The sequence below is a fragment of the Lactuca virosa genome, chromosome 1 (assembly GCF_052849685.1).
Source record: "Lactuca virosa cultivar CGN04683 chromosome 1, Lactuca_virosa_CGN04683_v6, whole genome shotgun sequence".
NCBI classification, from domain to species: Eukaryota; Viridiplantae; Streptophyta; class Magnoliopsida; order Asterales; family Asteraceae; genus Lactuca; species Lactuca virosa.
Genome location: NC_136426.1, coordinates 86003854 through 86024547, shown reverse-complemented (window position 1 = coordinate 86024547; position 20694 = coordinate 86003854).

Genomic DNA, 20694 nt, shown 5'->3' with positions numbered 1-20694 from the left:
GTTTTGGTAGGAACTGGGATAGACTGACTAGGATGAGGCGAGGAAGAATGGTAAGGGTCAATACCATCCGTAGCCTCAATATGATATGTGACTTCACGAGAATTGATTCCAATAGACTCCAAAATGTGTCCAGGTAATCTCCTAAGGTGTCCAAAAACAGATTGATCTTTAGAGGCAGCGTACCTTTTAAGACCGCGAGTGATAAACAGGCTTGAATCATCTCCCATGGCGAGATTTGCTTGCTTGTGAAGATCAAGTATGCAGAGTGACCAGAAATGAGTAGATGTGAGCTTGATTGCACCTTCTTTAGGAGATTCTTTTGGGATATATTGAAGAAAGTCATCCCACAGAATTTGACCATATTTGACCGGATTCCAGGTAAAGATACTCCAAACAAAGTCCATAAGCTTGATACCCATGTTATCGGTGCCGTCGGTTCTGTCGGAAAGGCTTTTGATGATGAAGTGGCACACGAACTGCCACACCGTTGGAAATTGGTTCTTTTTGAATTCTCATATGCCTCTTAGTTTCTTCTGATAACCCATCTCATATAGGGTTCTGATCACATCGTTGGTGCTAGGGGAGAAGAACTTTGTATTAGACATGACTCGTAGGTTGATGGCTTCCAAGAACTTTGCTTTGGTTAGAACTGCAAGAGAATCATCCACTAGATTAAGATGATCCTCTTGAAGGTTGTGAGATGGCCGGAAGGCGCTAAATGCATACTCGAACAGGGTTGGTAATGGAACAACTTCAGTGAAAGCATTTAATGGTCCAAACAATGGGTGTTTTGAGAGAAAATGGATCATCAGTCTGATCGCATCGTTGTATGAAGGATGATCGGCAAACACTACCCTGAAATTGCTCGATGCGATCGAAGGGGAATCATCTTTGATTGTTGATTCAGAGCCAGTGGGTCGAGCAAACCCAGAAGCCTTCCACTGTTTCTTGGAGATGCTCGATTTCACCATTGTTTCAGAAAAGTTTTGTGAAGAACTTGCAGGAAAAATTGTTTGAGCAAGAGGGAAGAAGATGAAGTTCGTCGATTAGGGATTTAGAAAGCGTAAAGCATTATTGGGAGAAAAAGAGGGTTTTTATATCTCTTCGGATTTCAAATATTATGTGAATTAACTTATTTACAACTGTTAATGGTAAAAACCCTTGGGTTTTAACCATTATCACCCACAAGAAAAATTCAATTAAAGGAAAAGATTTTACTGGAAAAGCGGGGTATTTAATGGCTGTCAGCCCCATGTTCACACGTTTGAGAAATATGTGGTGCGTGGGGTTTATCCGTTGTAAAAATGGAGATTTGAAATGGATTAGACAGTTTAGGGGCTGTTAGATATATTAAAAGATTTCTTTTATGGGAAAAAGAATTTATTTGTCATTTAACCTAAAATAGTTCTGACACAGAAAAGTGATTTTGAAAGGAACCGAAACGTTCTATGCTAGAAAATGAATGTTTTTTATGAGCAATCTTTTATCTAATAAAGATCATTAAATAGCACACAAAGATATCAATGAATTTATGAAGTGATTGCAGGATCATTTAATGTAGTTGCGGATGGATTCTGATGACTGCGGTGGAGAGTAGTGTGACTATGGTAGTGGAAGCTGAAAGGAACACTTGATAAAAGGTTAGAAATAACAAAAATTAAAGACCCAAGGAATATAAGTATTATATATGATTGAGGTATACAAGGTATACTGAAAATATATATGATAAGTATATTATTCTAGGACCGCAACGGAGACCAGAAGTGGCCTGCGTTACCCAAGGTTTTAAAAAGCTTGCCATGGCGCGCCACGGCTCCAAGGCTTGCACCTGCCGCCAAGCTTTGCCAAAACACCGCCTTAACTCATATATGTGTATAAAAATGAATAATAGTTGAAAATACATATAAAAATATTAATTATATAGAAAATTGTCGCCTTAAGTCACGCCTACAAACACCGTGACTCGCCAAGGCTCGGAAAAGCTGGAGGCTTGACATTGCCGCCATGTCACGCCTTACGTTATTTAGAACCTTGGCGTTACCTATCAATTCAAAAAGAATTGCGGGTATGGATTCATCATTCCTAGCATTTCCAGAAAATTGTTTAACTTTGTAGCATCAAGTGCCTTGGTAAAAACATCAACAATTTATTCATGAGTGGGAACACAAATTAGTTTGATGTTACCTTCAAGGATGTGATCCTTGATAAAGTGGTATCGGAGTTCAATGTGTTTCGTCTTCGAGTTGTGAATAGGATTGTGAGAAATCGATATGCCTCTCTCTGAATCACAATAAATCGGTATCCGTAGCATTCTATATCCGTAATCAATTAGTTGAGTTTTCATCCATAGAACTTGGGAACAGCAGCTGGCTGCGGCCACATATTTTGCTTCTGCGGTAGACAACGAGACACAATTCTGCTTCCTTGAATACCAGCTAACTAGTCTACCTCCTAGAAATTGACAGCCACCGAAGGTACTTTTTCGATCCAATATGCATCCGGCATGATCCGCATCTGTGAAGGCTTAAAGGTTGAAGTCTTTTCATGCATGGTACCTGAGGCCTAGAGCTTTACTTCCCTTAAGGTGTATGAAGATTTCCTTAACTACGGTCACATGTGATGCTTTAGGGTTGGCTTGGTATCGAGCACATAAGCCTGTGGCAAAGAAAATATTCGGTCTACTTGTGGTGAGGTACATCAATGACCCAATCATGCCACGATAAGTTTTGTGGTCAACTAATTCTCCTGAAGGATCAGCTGAAATCTTGTATCTGAAGGCCATAGGGACCTTGGCTGTGGAACAATTATCCATTGAGTATTTCTTCAGTAGCTCAGAGGTGTACTTCTCTTGATGAAGGAATATCCCTTGAGGGACTTGCTTCACTTGAAGACCTAGAAAGAAATTGATCTCTCTATTCATGCTCATTTGGAATTTGCTTCTCATGAGCTTTGCAAATTCATTCACCATACCCTGATCAGTTGACCCAAAAATGATATCATCCACATATATTTGGACGAGCATCAAGTGATTAGCATTTTCCCTTCTAAATAATTTAGGATCAATCACACCTCTTTTGTAACAAGACGTGACAAGAAACTCAAAAAGAGTCTCATACCATGCTCTTGATGCTTGCTTCAGACCGTATACCGCTTTTTCAAGCTTGTAGCAATAGTTTGGACATTCTTGACTTTCGAAGCCTGGAGGTTGTTGCAAGTAAACCTCTTCCTTTAGTTCACCATTAAGAAAGGCACTTTTTACATCCATTTGATGAACCTTGATGTTCTTGTGTGCCGCATACGCTAAGAAGATGCGTTTGGCTTCCATTCGGGCTACAGGGGCATAAGTTTCATCGTAGTCAATGCCTTCAAGTTGATTGTACCCCTTAGCAACTAGCATTGATTTGTTTCTTACAACCACACCAAATTCATCAAGCTTGTTTTTATATACCCATCTTGTTCCAACAATTTTGTGTCCATTTGGTTTCGGTACAAGTTTCGACACTTTATTTCTTTCAAAATCTGCTAACTCTTCTTGCATTGCAGTGATCCAGTCGGGTTCCATGAGTGCTTCCTTTATGGTTCGAGGCTCGACTAAGGACATGAAAGTTGCATAGTGGCACTGGTCAGTTAAATCACTAGAGGATCTAGTTTGAATACCTGCGGATAAGTTTCCAATGATTTCACCCGATGGGTGATCCTTCGTCCAAACATGCAGCCGAGGTTGTTAGTGATCAGCGGCTGCTGTGGAAGGAATATCTTCAACATCAGAGGACTCTGCAGTTGGAGAAGGCAGTTCCCCCTCGACTTGTGAGTAGCCTTTAGAAGTGTCTTGGACTATAGGATGTTGATAATCATTTGATTGAGGCTCACTCAAAACTGCAGATGGGAGTTCCCCCTGAACCAAGGATGGTTCCCCTGGATTGATGATTGAGTGATAATCCTCGGATCTATTCTTGTGTCCATGTTTTCTATTTCTTCATCGTCAGAGTCTGAAGAGACATTTGATTGAGTTGTGACTCTGCGGGTAGATATCGGAGTTGTGTCTTCAATAACTGGAACCTCGATGGTTGGCAATTGAACCAGATTTGAACTTTCCCCCTCAACCGGTGAGGTGGAAGTGTCGTGTGACAAATCATAGGAAAAGGTTGGACCAGATACTTCAGCATGCTGTTTTTGAGCTACCGGACACACAAGAATTTCAGAGAGATGAGCCGTCTCTACGGGGTCAAAAATATCATCATAGTTGATTTCAACTATGTTTAAGGGACCCGAAGAGGCTGGGATATCACTTTCCAGTATAGCTTTAGTTTAATTTGATGGAGCAGTGTCGCGGCCATAATAGTCATCAAATTTAACATCAAAGCTTTCGACTATTAGCCTTGTACGTCTAATGAGAACCCTGTAGGCTACCTTATTGGTTGAGTAGCCAAGAAAAATCCCTTCATCGAACTTCGGTGTAAATTTGTTAAGATGATCTTTGTTACTGATCACAAAACATCTGCATCCAAAAATGTGGAAGAATCTGACATTTGGTTTACGGTTGTTAAGGCCCTCATATGGAGTTTTGTTTAGACGCTTGCAAATGATGCTTTGGTTTTGAACAAAGCACGCAGTTGCCACTGTTGGATAAGGTGTCTAAGTCCATAACTTTATTTGGTATATACTTGACCCGACCCGGCATGGTCCATTTGGGTTGCACTTCACTCGAACGATTTATGGTTAAACCTTTGAGAATTGTATGTGTATGATTTGTTAATATATTATAAGCTATAATATATTAATATGAAATCATATTATTTAATTAGTATTGATCATAAATTAATTTAGAATTAATTTGGTGATCAAAAAGGTGACTAATTAAATATGGGCTCTTGTATTTAGATAAGTGTGGGCTAATACTCATTTGGAATGGGCTTGACATGCATGGGAGTCCATGGATAGTCCATGGAGCTTTTAACCCATGGATCCTTGGAAAGGAAGAGTCATGGGTATTAGGGTTTACATGGATGTAACCCTAATCCTCCACACTATATAAAGGAGCTTGTGATGCTTGAAATGGCACTAGTTGTGTGTGTAAAAAGTGGTGGCCGATTTCTATAAGCTACATACACTCTCATAAGGTTTTTCCAAGTTTGTGGTGATTTATGATTTCCATTTGAGGCATCCACATTATTGGTGCTAGGATCTCAAACTTCAAGAAATCAACTCACAATTGAAAGGTATGTAATTCTTCTAGCCATTATGTTTAATTTTCCCCATGCCATGCTAGATAGGTTATAAACCTTGGAAAAATCAAAGTTGTATGTATTTATAGTAAAACATAGATCCAAGGTTTTAGGGTTGCATGAACACCTTAGGAGTGTTAGATTGCTCAAAACCCAACAGTGGTATCAGAGCCTAGGATTGTTTTCTTGAATACTTGATGCAAACTGTTGAAAAGTCGCAAAATTGAGCTGTCTGGGCAGTGGACTCGCCGAGTCCATGGGGGGACTCGACGAGTCCAAGCACAAATTCATCCTACTCGTCGAGTAGGTTCGTGCACTCGACGACGAGTAGGAGATACAGAATGCAGTTTTTCGACTTTTGCTGCTGGAAATGGACTAGAAACATTACCCTAAACTGTTTTGATGTTTTACAACCTGTTTTAGATGGTGTAATGGTTGTTCTAATCCATTTACAATGGCTAATATCAAAATTCCATGTTTATATGTGTTCATATGTTCTTGAAATTTTGATATGGATATTCATGTTCTTATGAGTTATTGTTAGATCATAGGAATTACTTTCTAAATTGTTTAATGATTAATTCTTGATCAATTATGTGTTTTAATGGAATCCATAATTTGTCCTCAAGTTATGGATTTCCAAAGGTCACATCTTTTAATGAACATTTAAACACATAAGTTACATAAAAATGAAGAGTCTTCACTTTTATGAACCCTTAACTCATAAGTTATGAAATGAAAAGTTTTGAAGAGTTTCAAAACTTGCCCTCAAGTTTTGGAATTTGTAAAGACACACACACTTTAAATTCCAACCCTTAGGATTTTAAAAGTTAAAATTCAACCCTTATACTATTATAATATTAATGGTTAATATTTATATATATGTATTAGATCAAGTCGCTTTATCATTAGTAGGCCCCATTCACGAAGCCGGTCTATAAGGGGGGGGGTATAAGGTTGTTGCCTATAAAATGACAGCTTAATGGGTGTCCACTCTCACCCACCGCTTCCTTGATCGGTGGAGGGTCGTTAGCCGAACGGGCAGGACAATGACTTTAATTCTCATTAAAAGTTTAATGATTATTATAAAGTAACTAAATGTTTTAGTAATTCCCAATCTTAGTTACTTTTGGAAAATGTTAAAATGGTGCTAACCCATGAAATTCACACTTTGTACCTTACCAAGTCGTTGTTGGAGCGTGTATGGTTAACCGGCACACTAACTTGGACTAGTACGGATAACAAAGGGTGACTTAAAGTTTATCATAGATCGGTGGACCGTGTATGGTTAACCGGAACATCGATTATGTGATAATATTAAGGGTACCAAGTGAATTTGCATGGTTATTCACACCTTGTTTTGTGATCCTCGGCATCCCAGTCACAAAACTTGAAGGGCACACTCGAGATTGAAACATTCCATTGAAAAGTTCAATGAATCTCAAAAGAATCTAGGAATTTCAAACCAATTAAATCTAATAATTCATTTCGTTTTCATGGTGGAAATTGGTGAATCGTCATTCACATACCTTCAAATATGTTATAGCTTAGATTACGACATCCCTCTTCTAAGTTATAATATATTGTGTTGGGTCCTAGCCTTAATATTACATTTGGGTGTCTTATTAAGGACTCTATATATCTAATCTAAACTTGTCTTTCTTCTTTTTAGATGTCTTCCAACAATGCTTCAGGTTCTAACCCTACTGGTTCCTTCTCTCTCATGAACCTTTGTGGGAGAGTCATCTTCGATGGTTCTAACTTTATGGATTGGATCCGGAACATCAGGATGGTCAGTCGTTATGAGGACAAGGAATATGTCCTCGACAAGGAGCTTAAGGATCTTGAGCCGACTGCAACTCCTGAGGAGGTCGCTGCATATGAGGCACATGAAAGAGATGCTATAAAAGTGGCATGCATCATGATGGCCACTATGACAGACGAGCTCCAAAAGTCCTACAAGAACTACTATCCTTTTGAGATGCACCAGGATTTGATGGACCGCTACCATCAGAGTGCTCGTCAAGAGCGATATGAAATCATCTCCTCCATGATAACAACCCAAATGAAGGATGGTGAACCCATCACGGGCCATATGCATATAATGCAAAGGTATGTGGACCGTTTGCAGAAATTGAATGTGAACTTCCCTGAGGAGTTGGCAATTGACATCATTTTGCACTCCTTACCTTCGTGTTATGATCAATTTCGCACGACATACCACATGAACAAGGAGGAAGTCACACTCAGCAAGCTTCAAGGACTTCTGAAGACTGCCGAAAGTGGTCTTAAAGGTAAGTCGGTTGTTACTCCTACTCCTACAGCTACCCCTGTGTTGGCTATCAGGAAAGGCAAAGGGAAGAAGAGGAAGACCTGTTCGAAGGGTACCAAGGGAAAGTATCTTGATGGCTCCTCATCGAGTGGAACCAAATGTGGTTCTGCTACCCCTTATGCCATCCCTAAGGATGATGAATGCTTCTATTGCCAGAATAAGGGGCACTGGAAGCGAAACTGCCCAAAGTACTTGCAAGATGTCAATGATGAGAAAGTGAAACCATCCCATGCAGGTATTTACACTATATTGTCTAATAACACACCATATTCTAATTCTTGGGTTCTTGATACAGGTTGTGGTATTCACATATGTTGCGATTTGCAGGGCCTAAGAAGAAGTGAGGATGTGGAGCACGGAAAGATAAACTTAATCATGGGGGACAAGAAGGTTTCATCTGTTACCAAGATTGGAGTTTAGACTGTGTTGCTAGATAGTGGGTTAAAGTTAGATTTGAATAAATGTGTTTACTCGTCCGAAATGGCGAGGAATATTATTTCCTTTCATAGTTTGTACAAACAAGGGTTTACCTTTTCTTTTGATAATGAAATTGGTAGTATTAATGCTTTCTTTAATAATGTTCTTTATTTTAAAGCATTACCTTGTGATGGTGTGTATGAAACTGTGTCGGTTGTAGATAACCTAGGAAATAATGTGTTGTGTATTGATTCTTCTACTAGCTTGGATAAAGCATCATTGTGGCATTGTCCTCTTAGACATGTAAACAAGAAACGCATAACCCAACTCCAAAAGGATGGAGTCTTGGAGTCATTTGACCTAAAGTCAGATGATAGTTGTGAATCTTGTTTGCTTGGAAAAATGACTAAATCACCCTTCACTGGTTCTTGTGAAAGGGGTGAGGGTTTGTTGGACCTTATACATACCGATGTATGTGGACCCTTCAAAACCGCCACAAGGGATGCTAATCGCTACTACCTGACTTTTACTGATGATTATAGTAGATATGGTTATGTCTACTTAATCAAACATAAGCCAGAAACTTTTGATAGGTTTAAAGAGTTTAAATAGGAAGTAGAAAAACAATTGGGCAGGAACATTAAGATGCTTCGATCCGATCGAGGTGGTGAGTATATTAGCACAGAGTTCCTTGACTGTCTTAAGGAGTGTGGGATTGTCTCACAATTGACTCCTCCCAGGACACCACAGCTGAATGATGTGGCTGAGAGGCGTAATCGAACCTTGTTGGACATGGTTCGCTCTATGATGAGTCGAACTTCGCTACCAATCTCTTTTTGGGGGTATGCCTTAGAGACTGCCTCCCATATCCTTAATTTGGTCCCTACAAAGAAGGTTGCCAAAACACCTCATGAGATGTGGACTAGGAAAGTTCCCAACTTAGACCACATCAAGATTTGGGTTTGCGAGGCTTTTGGAAGACGCGAGACTCACAATAAGCTCGAACCTCGAAGTGAGAGGTGTATTTTCATCGGCTACCCACAAAAATCCTTTGGTTACCTCTTCTACATACCCAGTGAGAATGTGGTCTTTGTGGCAAGGAGAGGAGTCTTTCGTGAAAGAGAGTTCATGAGCCAAGGAAACAGTGGGAGGCAAATTAACCTTAAAGAACTTCAAGAGTCAAGTGGTGAAGGAACCTCAAATCCTAGCAATCAACCTGAGGAGGAAACTCTTGTTGATCCGACTGACGAGTCTGTACCTATGAGGCCTTCCACGAGAGTTAGGAATGCACCTGAGCATTACTATGGTTTCCATATTACTGCAGAAGATGACACACTTATCAGTGATAGTACACTGGTAAATCTGGATGAGCCTAACAGCTACACGGAAGCCATGGCAGGCCCTGAGGCTACTAAATGGAAAGAGGCTATGGACAGCGAGATACATTTCGTGTATGACAATCAAGTTTGGAACTTGGTTGACAATGTACCAGGTCATAAGACAGTTGGGTGCAAGTGGATCTTCAAGAAGAATACCGACATGGATGGTAATGTACACGCTTATAAGGCGCGACTGGTTGGAAAGGGTTTTTCTCAAAATCCGGGAGTTGATTATGATGAGACCTTTTCACCAATAGCAAAGATTAAATCTATTAGGGTTATGTTAGCCATTGCTGCCTTTCATGACTATGAAATATGGCAAATAGATGTCAAAACCGCTTTCCCTAATGGGAAGTTGGTTGAGGATGTTTACATGATTCAGCCAGAGGGTTTTGTCAGTACAAAGCACCCGAATAAAGTGTGTAAGCTTGAGAAATCCATCTATGGATTGAAACAAGCACCTCGTAGATGGAATCTTTGTTTCGATGAGAAAGTCAAACAGTTTGGCTTTTCAAGAAGCGAAGATGAGTCTTGTGTTTATGTCAGAGCTAGTGGGAGTATAGTTAGCTTCTTGGTGCTGTATGTGGATGACATACTGCTCATAGGAAACGACATCCCAACTTTGCAGGAAGTGAAGTCCTGGCTTGGGAAGTGTTTTGCTATGAAGGACCTTGGAGAGGCTGCCTATATCCTAGGGATAAGGATATTAAGAGACAGGAGTAAAAGACTAATTGGTCTTAGTCAGAGTACCTACTTGGATAAGGTGTTGAAAAGGTTCAACATGCAGAATTCCAAGAAAGGATAATTACCGATCCAAAGCAATGCCAAACTGAGCAAGACTCAGATCCCGAGTACAGAGGCTAAGATAGTTGAGATGAGTCGATTGCCATATGCTTCTGCTGTTGGCTCAATCATGTATGATATGACTTGTACCCGCCCTGATGTGGCCTTTGCTTTGAGCATGGTTAGCAGATATCAGGGGAACCCTGGCAAGGCTCATTGGACTGCGGTAAAGAATGTTCTCAAGTACCTACGAAGGACTAAGGATTGGATTCTTACCCTTGGTGGGAGTGATGACTTGAGAGTAGTAGGGTATAGTGATGCTAGTTTCCAGACTGATAGGGATAACTTCCTCTCTCAGTTGGGCTGGGTCTTTACCCTAAATGGAGGGGAAATCACTTGGAAGGGTTCCAAGAAGGAGACGGTAGCTGATTCGACTTGTGAATCAGAGTACATAGCAGCGAGTGAAGCGGCAAAGGAGGCGATATGGCTGAAGAACTTCATCGGAGACCTTGGAGTTGTACCAGCTATCAAGGAGCCTATGGAGATTATCTGTGACAGCAATAGTGCGGTTGCCTTTGCCAAGGAACCGACAGATCATGGCAGATCCAAACACATTAACAGAAAATACCACTTCATAAGACACAAGATAAAAGAAGGACTCCTCGTGGCAAAGAGGGTATCATCAGAAGAGAGTCCTGTAGATCCCCTTACGAAGGGACTGACGAGGGTTAGGCACTTACAACATGCGAGACGCATATGGCTGAAGGATGATATTAGTTTTACAGATTAGATAGCTATTTCTGAAACTTGTAAAATGTAATCGACATTTGATGATGAATAAAAGATGTATTTATTTATGAGTAAGGTGTTACTGTCTTTGTCAATTATTTACTATTGTTTCAGCTTGGCATGTTTCGACTTCCAGAATAAATTACTTTATTCAAACTTCCACAGTCGGTCATATGTCGGAAGTAGGTATGAATTAAGACTGTCATGAATTGGGCTTGTAGATGACTAAAGGTGTTTAGCCATAGCAATGGTTGCTACAACATTCATGAGTGCTCATAAGTTATGAGTATTGGAATAAACCCACGCTTACTGGCATCACTTCATGGAATTTATCTCGAGTGATCATGAGACGGTAATATCATATAAGTCTTCAAACCTAGAGATATGACTTGTTGCCTATGAGTTGGTTATACATTGATTGTACGTAAACGCATTGGTAACTCGATGTTATAAAATGTGCCTTTGTGTATAATTCAACAAGTAGTAGAACAAGCATATGAGTCGAAGTTTATATGTTCCTTCTTGGATTATAAGCGATATCTGGGCCCCTCGATGATTTTGTGTTGACCCATGTATCGGGCCCGGTCAGAACTAAGTTGATGTGTTCAATTAAGTTGTATGTCAAACAAATCGGGAAATCGAGAAACAAACTGCTAGACAATAAGTAAGACATTGTTCCATGTATTTGTCCGGCTGATATCTAGAACAGAGGATTATATGATCACTTATCTAAAATGACGCTTCATAGTTCAACAGAGTTTTGAGAGCTACGATTGTCGGTTGGTTCTTGAAGTAATATAGGAAAATATAGTTATTAGACTTATCCAAGTGGGAGACTGTTGGATAAAGTGTCTAAGTCCATAACTTTATTTGGTATCTACTTGACCCGACCCGGCATGGTCCATTTGGGTTTCACTTCACTCGAACGATTTATGGTTAAACCTTTGAGAATTGTATGTGTATGATTTGTTAACATATTATAAGCTATAATATATTAATATGAAATCATATTATTTAATTAGTATTGATAATAAATTAATTTAGAATTAATTTGGTGATAAAAAAGGTGACTAATTAAATATGGGCTCTTGTATTTATATAAGTGTGGGCTAATACTCATTTGGAATGGGCTTGACATGCATGGGAGTCTATGGATAGTCCATGGAGCTTTTAACCCATGGATCCTTGGAAAGGAAGAGTCATGGCTATTAGGGTTTACATGGATGTAACCCTAATCCTCCACATTATATAAAGGAGCTTGTGATGCTTGAAATGGCACTAGTTGTGTGTGTAAAAAGTGGTGGCCGATTTCTATAAGCTACATACACTCTCATAAGGTTTTTCCAAGTTTGTGGTGATTTGTGATTTCCATTTGAGGCATCCACATTATTAGTGCTAGGCTCTCAAACTTAAAGAAAACAACTCACAATTGAAAGGTATGTAATTCTTCTATCCATTATGTTTAATGTTCCCCATGTCATGCTAGATAGGCTATGAACCTTGGAAAAATCAAAGTTGCATGTATTCATAGTAAAACATAGATCCAAGGTTTTAGGGTTGCATGAACACCTTAGGAATGTTAGATTGCTCAAAACCCAACAACAAACTGCTTCGGCTCAGAAGTATAGAAGAAGGCTTGCAAAGTTTAACATGGATCTAGCTGCTTCAACCAATGTACGATTTCTTCGCTCTACAAATCCATTTTGTTGCGGTGTGTAGGAAGCTGAAAAGTTGTGATTGATGCCTTTTGAAACCAAGAAACTATTCAAGAGTTGATTAGTGAATTCAGTTCTATTGTCACTTCTGATTCTTCGGACTGGTAACTTGATTTGGAGCTAAATTTCATTGATGAAGTTGATCAAATTCTGCGGTGTTTTGTATTTGAGCCTTAAGAAGAAGACCCATTTGAAACGAGTGAAATCATCAACTATAAACAGTATGTATTTTTTGTGATGGAGACTGGATACGGTAGATGGACCGCAAAGATCAATGTGAAGTGTTCTAATGGTTCAGAAATTGATGAATCAATAACTAGTGGATGGCTTCCCTTTGATTGTTTTCCACACTCACAAGATTTGCAAAGTACATCATTATTGTATTTCAGAATTGGGAGACCACGGACGAGTTCTTCAGTGACCAGGTTGTTGATATAGCGGAAGTTTAGATGAGCTATTTTGCGGTGCCATAACCAGCTAACTTCGGATATTGCTTTGGACAGAAAGCACAACTGTGGTTGCCAATGATCAAAGAAACATCCAAACGATATATTGTCCCTTCATACTTGGATTTGATCAAGCAGGTGCTTCTATCACTTGTCATGATGTAGCAGTATTCATTATCAAATTCAACCTGATGACCTTCTTTGCATAGTTGGACCACACTGATGAGATTGTGCTTGAGGCCTTCTGCGTAAGCAACCTTTTGAATTGAGAAATTTCTTGTTGTTAATACACCATAACCCCTAATGATTCCATCTACATTGTTACCGAATGTGACATGTCCACCATTACATAAAGGCCTGAAGTCGCGAAGGTATTCTAACCTTCCAGTCATGTGCAAGGAGCAGGCACTATCAATTAACCACTCCTCTTCTTGTTCCTCCTTGCACATTGCTTGCAAAATTAATGGGTTAGTTTGGGCACCCAAACAAGTTTGGAGCCCGGGGACAAAAGAGAACCTTTCTGAGTAGATGCATGAACGTGAGTTTTAGGGACAGGTTTTATGTTAGTGTTTAGACCTAGTCCTGGGTGCTTAGTAACTTTTGGAATGTTACGAGGTTGGATTGGATGTGATGTTTTCAGAAGATAAAGTCCAGAAGTAAGAGGTTTCACCCAAACACTGGATTTGGTCAACGATCCGGAGGGTGTATTCTGAGTCTTTTGTCCGGTCCATGAATGACTTTTGACTGCATGAGCTTTGGGATTTGAAAAAACTTTTGTACGGGAATTTCTCCTAGGTTTTGACTTTAAAAATGACTGAGGCGATTTGGTCAGTTCAGGAGTTGGCAAAAGACCTTTCCATTTTGGATCTTTTAAGGAATAATTTTGAAAAATATACCTTTGAAAAGACGTGACTTTCTTTTGAGATTTTGCAGGAGCGTTTGAAAAGGTTTTTGTTACTATATACTCCCTTTTGTCGGATTCTTTGACTATAGTGATTTTTGAAAGATTTTTGTTAGTGACGGGTTTTTATAAACTCTTTTGATTTGAAATCTTGGGATGTTTGAAATGGTTTTTGTATTTATCATCCCGCTTTTTGTTTTGAGACTTGAGATGTTCTTTGAAAGCCAGTTTTTCTTGAGTTTTTGGAGAACCGCAATCAGAAATGTTTAACTGCGGTTTCCTTGAAACCTTTGATTGTTTTAGAAAACGAGGACTTGAATCATCTGAACTAGAGAATTCAAGATTTTTTGAACATTAACCATATTCAAAATTATCAATTGGTAATTCATGATGGATTGGCTAAATGGCCACTGTGCTTTTGACTGCGGTCTGCGGTAAGGATGACTGGATTACTGCAGAGTATGTCAAGGAAGGATTTTTGTTGGGACACATTGTGGACGGTAAAGATGGACAATTATCAGCTAAGTCTGGTCCTTCCAAAATAATTACTTCATCTACATCCGAAGATGACTGAGAATTGGGGCAATTTGTGTCAGTGACTGGTATTGGATCAGAGGATTCGGGGGGAATCTCTTCAATAACACAATTGTTACACAGTTCATGAAGTCTACCGAAGTGACATTTTATGTGTTCAGGGAATGTTTTGTTATTGACAGGGAAATGAAACTCGCTATCCGGAGGGACATATGGACGGTCTTTGTTAAAACAAGGAGATGAGTCCTTTGCGGTTGAATAACCATTGGACCAGCCCCAACTGTATGTGTTATCAACAGTCCCATTATTCACTGGATTTTCAATAGCTTCACTCTCATTAAACAACTTTTCAATCAAAAGGTTTAAAGCGTATATTTTCTTTTTGGGCTAAATCCCTTTGATTCAAAGTTATTCCTAACTGAGTTTCACATAACATTCTGGCATTTTTTTCTAACACTAAGTCCTTTTCTAACATGGCAACTTTAAGTCTCTTATCTTCTAGTCGTCCTCTTACATGAAACATTTCTTGGGACGCTACATTCTTCTCATCTAAAGCATTGTTATAGTCTGAAAGGACGTCAACACAAGTGTCATTAAGTTTGTCCAAGAAAGGTTGACAATCATGCATCCTGTAATTATTAGATTGGATCATGAGAGTTACTTGTTCAACAATGCTGAGAGTTCCATTTTTCTCCATGAAGCAGTAGTTTTTCTCCAGCTTTGTTGATCCGTCCTCATCAGCAGTTGCTACCATGCAAAATTTTCCTTTGCCCTTGATGTTGTTAAGATCTTCATCTTCATCTCCGGATGACCACACTTGATGATCCCTCTTTACTTGGGCCACATATGCCCTTCCTTTTCTTTCTCTTCCATCTCCTGAGCCATTCTAAGATAGAATGTTTTGTCTTTCACCACATTTTCTTGGTAGTGTTTAGCAAAGTGATTTTCTTTATTGCACTTGTGACAGATGATAACATCTTTTTTGTCTTCAGTTGAGGTATCGGGGTCAGTTGACTTGATGGACTGCAGTTCCTCTTTGGGTTGATGAGTGTTTTGTGGTTGTAGAGACTGGTGAGGATTTCTTGGAAATCGGGAATGATTATTCTGTGGATTGAAGTTACGGTTGAAGGGTGGTTTGGTAAACTGCTGATTTTTACGAAATGAGGTTAGTGGTAGCATATTGAATTGTTGGCTAACCAGGGCAATGACCTTTTGGAATTCTTCTTCATCGTCATATTATGTATCAGCTTCATATGACTGCAGTGGGTTGTCATATGAAAGAGAATAAGGTTCATATGATTGAGTGATTTTGCTTTGTAGGGTTTGAGCTATGAGGGCAAGTGGACCACCGAAATCTACACAGTCTTTTAGCACGGTTGATTCTTGTCCCTGAAGATCACCATACAACTTGAAGATAGATAGTGTGTGAATCTTCCTATCTCCTTGGACTATCATCTTTGTCGTAGTCCAATGCTTACCCAAACCATTGAGAAACTGAAGGTTTGTTTCATGATTGCTTCGGACGGTGCCAACGTTTGATAACTTTGTGACAATAATATTGAATCTTTCGAATAACTCTTCAAGACTCTCACCAGGATGAGCTTTGAAGTTGTTAAACTCGTTGAGTGCGGTGGTGAGTTTCTTGTCTTGAGCTTGCTCGGAACCTTCATACAAATTTTTTAGAACATCCCAGATTTCTTTGGCTGATTTGCAGTTGATGATGATGTCAAAGTTGTTTGGGGACACTCCGCATGAGATTTCATAGAAAGCAATAACATCACTTTCCATCTTATCAAGATCATCTTTAGTGGGACGATTCATTACAACTTGACCTCCACCTAGTCTAGCTTGAGCACCATCAACTTAAACAGGAGTAAGAATGGGAACATGGGGTCCCTCTTCCACAGATCTCTACACATCTCTTCCAAGTCTTTTCAGATACCTCTCCATTCTTTGAGATCAGTGGTGATATTCGTTAGCAACAAGTATCGGAGCTCTGTTGGAGCTTCCAACACTCTTCTAAACGTTTAATGATAAAGCTTGTGCCATATTTCCTTTGTTTTTTTTAATGAACTTCAATGGTATAGAAGGATTTTCAAAATCAGAGTTTTGTTTAAAAAGCAACCACTTTGGCTCTGATACCAATTGTTGAGAGAAGAACTTTGGAAATCACTTGAACAAATGTTAGTACAAGATTATAGTTGCAGAATAAGTTAATCTCAAAGGATCATAAAATCTCAACAATAATAAGAAGTTAGATTTGTTAGATAGTTAGTTGCGGAATTAAAGTGCTAAAAGGTAAAGGAAAGATAAATGACAACAAGTTATATATCAAGTAAACACTAAACTGGTTCTTAACAAGGTTTGCACTCAAACACGAGTTAGTATGTGAGATCAGTTTAAAGTGAAGAAGATCTTCGATGATGATCAGTAAGATAGAGATATGAGAAAGTGATCTTTATATTTCAGATAGAAAGATCAAAAGATCGTAGTGAAGAAATGGCAAGAGGTGTTTGATACAAAAGATGAGCACTCTATTTATAGAGCCTCTAAAAGTTACATTCTGCATAAACAAATAATAACATACTGACTAACATGACCATGCAAGGTCCATTGAATAAAGAACGGCTATCATATTAATTCAGAGGATGTAACATAATCTTCATTGTGGTAGAGTGATTGTGGTTCACATCTTTAAACTGTGGTAGACACTTCATTGCAGTAGGAAGAGAGTTGATTGTGGTAGCAGAAAAGATAGTTGCGGTAGACAAAAAGGGATTGCTGATTGCCTAAGTTTAAGAGGGTCACGTTTTGCTGTAACATCGGGGCCTGCCTCTACTCTCGCAACTGTAACTTAATCTCAAGCTCATGCTGCCTAGCGGCCTCCTGTAAATCTAGCAATGTATCACAACGCTGGGTAGCAACGAACTGTCTGATGTCGGTCTTCATCATGCTCAGATAACAAGTCATCTGAGCCTGCCCAGAAGCAAACTCCGAGAAAAACATCGCCCTCTCAGTGAACATATGGGTGATCTTCGTCACCGACTCCGTACCCTGTCTCAACTCCAAGAACTCCTGTGCCAGTTCCTCTCGCTCCACCCGCAGAATGTAGCGAGTGCGGAACATCTCCCTGATCTGATCCCATGTCACTACAGCTCTCTGCTCATCAGAATATGACCCCATCATAATTCTCCACCAGTCCTTTGCTCTAGACCTTAGCAGGTTCAAAGCACACCTAACCTTCTAGTCAGTAGGACAAGAGCATGTGAAAAATCATCCCTCAACGTCAGATAGCCACATCATGGCTATGATCAGGTACTAAATCCCATCGAAAGTCGGGGGCTTCGTGTTATCGAAGTCCCAGTACTGAAAAGCCCGACTGGCCCCACCACCAGCAGTGGCTACAGCTGCCGAGGCAGCATCGGCAGCCGTCTCAGCAATGGATGCATAGAGCTCATCAAAGTACTCAACTATAGCAGTCTTAATAGACCCAAACATCTCCGACAACTGAGCCCGAAAAAGTGTAGAAACCTCCTCATGCAGGATCTCCCTGATCCTGGCGTCCAACTCATCTGGCCTAATCTGACCAATAGTCTTGGGCACTACTGATCTACCCTGACTGCCATCTCCTGATCCTGATCCGGAGCCAATCACAAATTGCCTCGTAGTCACCATCCTGAAAATATATCAGGAAGATATCATACATTCCATATAATAACGGGGAACCAACTCCCAACAAAGCCCTCGAGGTTGTGACTTCCTTGCTACACATATGGGTTTTGTGCTTTCAGTAGTACGGGCCCATACTACCTTCCACACCTACCCGTATTTGTCTCATGGATCATCACAACACCCTAACAGTGTACATAAGCATAGGCGAGCGCTCAATCCTCACTCCTAGAGGAATGCTAAATATCTCACATTTGGTCGATTGACCCTGTACAACTCATCCGTGAAACTTCCATCAACCTTGCAGCACTCGTGTATGCTATCCATACATAACGTTGGACCCTATAGACATTCGAATATTTGATCCTATCCTAATCCCTTCATGAAACAAGAATAGGAAATAAGGCCAGACCAAACATTCTCAGGCTATAAGATCTTAATTATGTACAACTATGATGCATACGCTAAGCAACTACAGTAATGATGTCAATTTCACATAAGGAAAACCCTATGCTATCAGCCATCATATAATCAGACAATTCTATCATCCAATTCCTGAAGATCCCTAGCCTATCACTAGCATGTTGTTCTAACATATTACAATATCAAATAACCATATGGTATTTTGGGGTCTACTTACTGGCTCCGGCTGATCGTACACTTCGCATCCTCCTTTTGTATTTTGAAAACCATTTGAAAATTTTTTTGAAATTATTTTCCTTAGTATGAGACTGGATTCACACGAGTGTTCCTCCAATTCACTCAAATCAAGACTCTGATACCAACTTGTAACATCCATAAAATTCATAAAAAATTAAAACTTTTTCAAGCATCCAAAACCATTTCTTATTACAAAAGGTTTTCAAAATAGTTTCATATCAGAGTATCCCAGAAATCAAAATAATAAAATGTGAGGAGGTGCTTGATCAAGCCTTCGCCTTCCCGCGATCATCCGAAGTACCTGAAACAAAATCCAAAACTGTAAGCCCGAAGCTTAGTGAGTTCCCCCAAAATACCAACGATATACAAACCGAAACAATATCATAACAAACATCATGCATATAAAGTCTGTAGTATGACTGGACCGCCCTCACCGGGCCTTCAGTCTGTCTGACCCACTCTCAGAACCTTCAGCATGTCTGGTCCGCCCTACTGTGCCTTCAGCCTATCTGGACCGTTCTTCGGGCCTTCGGCCTGACTGGTACGCTCCATTGGGCCTTCAATCTATCTGGTTCGCCATGGGTATGTTGGCCTAGAGCACAAAGTAGGACCACCTCCACCCACCCCCAAACACACAAACAATCACATAGATATCAAACGCTAGCTAGCATGTACAAACAGTCAAACAGATCATTAATCATATCACCATCCTATATACCAGGATACCGACCTAACAGGTCACTAAACATAACATCATCCTATATATATATCATGATACAGATCTAACAGATCACTAAGCATATCATCATGCGATAACCAGGATAACAATCCAGAAAGGGTCGGCATTGGTGCCTTCGACCCTGCTAGTATAGTGAGGAAAACTCAACTCACAAGTAGTGTTGAACCGATAAATCGAATCCGAACTCACAACTCCAAACTCAACTACCTGTAACCACCATATTACTGATTCTATTAGACCCCCCCAAATTACCAAAATATCCGCAAAAGTAAAACTATGTCAACCATGGTCAAAGTCACAGTCAACGGTCAAGGTTAACAGTCCATGTTGACCCAACTTGTCGAGTTCATCTCCTGACTCGTCGAGTTCCTTCATATCTCATAAGATCGTGAAAAGCTCAATACAACTCGCCGAGTTACCCAAGTAACTCGTCGAGTTCTTCAGTGTCTAGAAAACCAGGAAAACCCTAGTCAACTCGCCGAGTCATCTCACCCACTCGTCGAGTTCACTCGGTATCCAGAAGGCGGGTAAACTCTATCCAACTCGTCGAGTTGGCTAAGCAACTCATCGAGTTTTCCTGTCTTAAAGTGTTGAACCCTTCCCAGTCGACTCCAAGGCCCCAAACTACAGATCTAGCCCTTAGGACTAAGATACCACGTAAAGTTGCTAACTTTACGTGCATGCAAGGCATCGAAGGGATTAATAAGAGGTTTAGAGAATGGAGGAGGGCCAAGACTAGATAAAGTGGGCAAATTTATGTCCATGGAGGCCTAGAGGTGTCCATATCTGAAACCACATCCTCTTGACAAGCTCAAATCCGAGAATGACTCCATTTTGCACCAAAATTACTATATCCTTTCACAAGAGGAGATCTAAGAAATAAGAAGTAAAGATATCAACTTTATACCTCAAGATGGTTGCCAAAACAGAGTAGATGTCAGATCTAAAGCCCCATCCTCACTCCAGTCTCTTCAACCTTCGAGTTTCCTTCCAAAAGAGCACCAAAAGTCACCTTCCAAGCTTTCACACACACATACACACACAATGAGATAAGATGCGCAAAATAGGGTTTCTCTGGGCGATAAGGTGATAAGGGAGGTTGGTG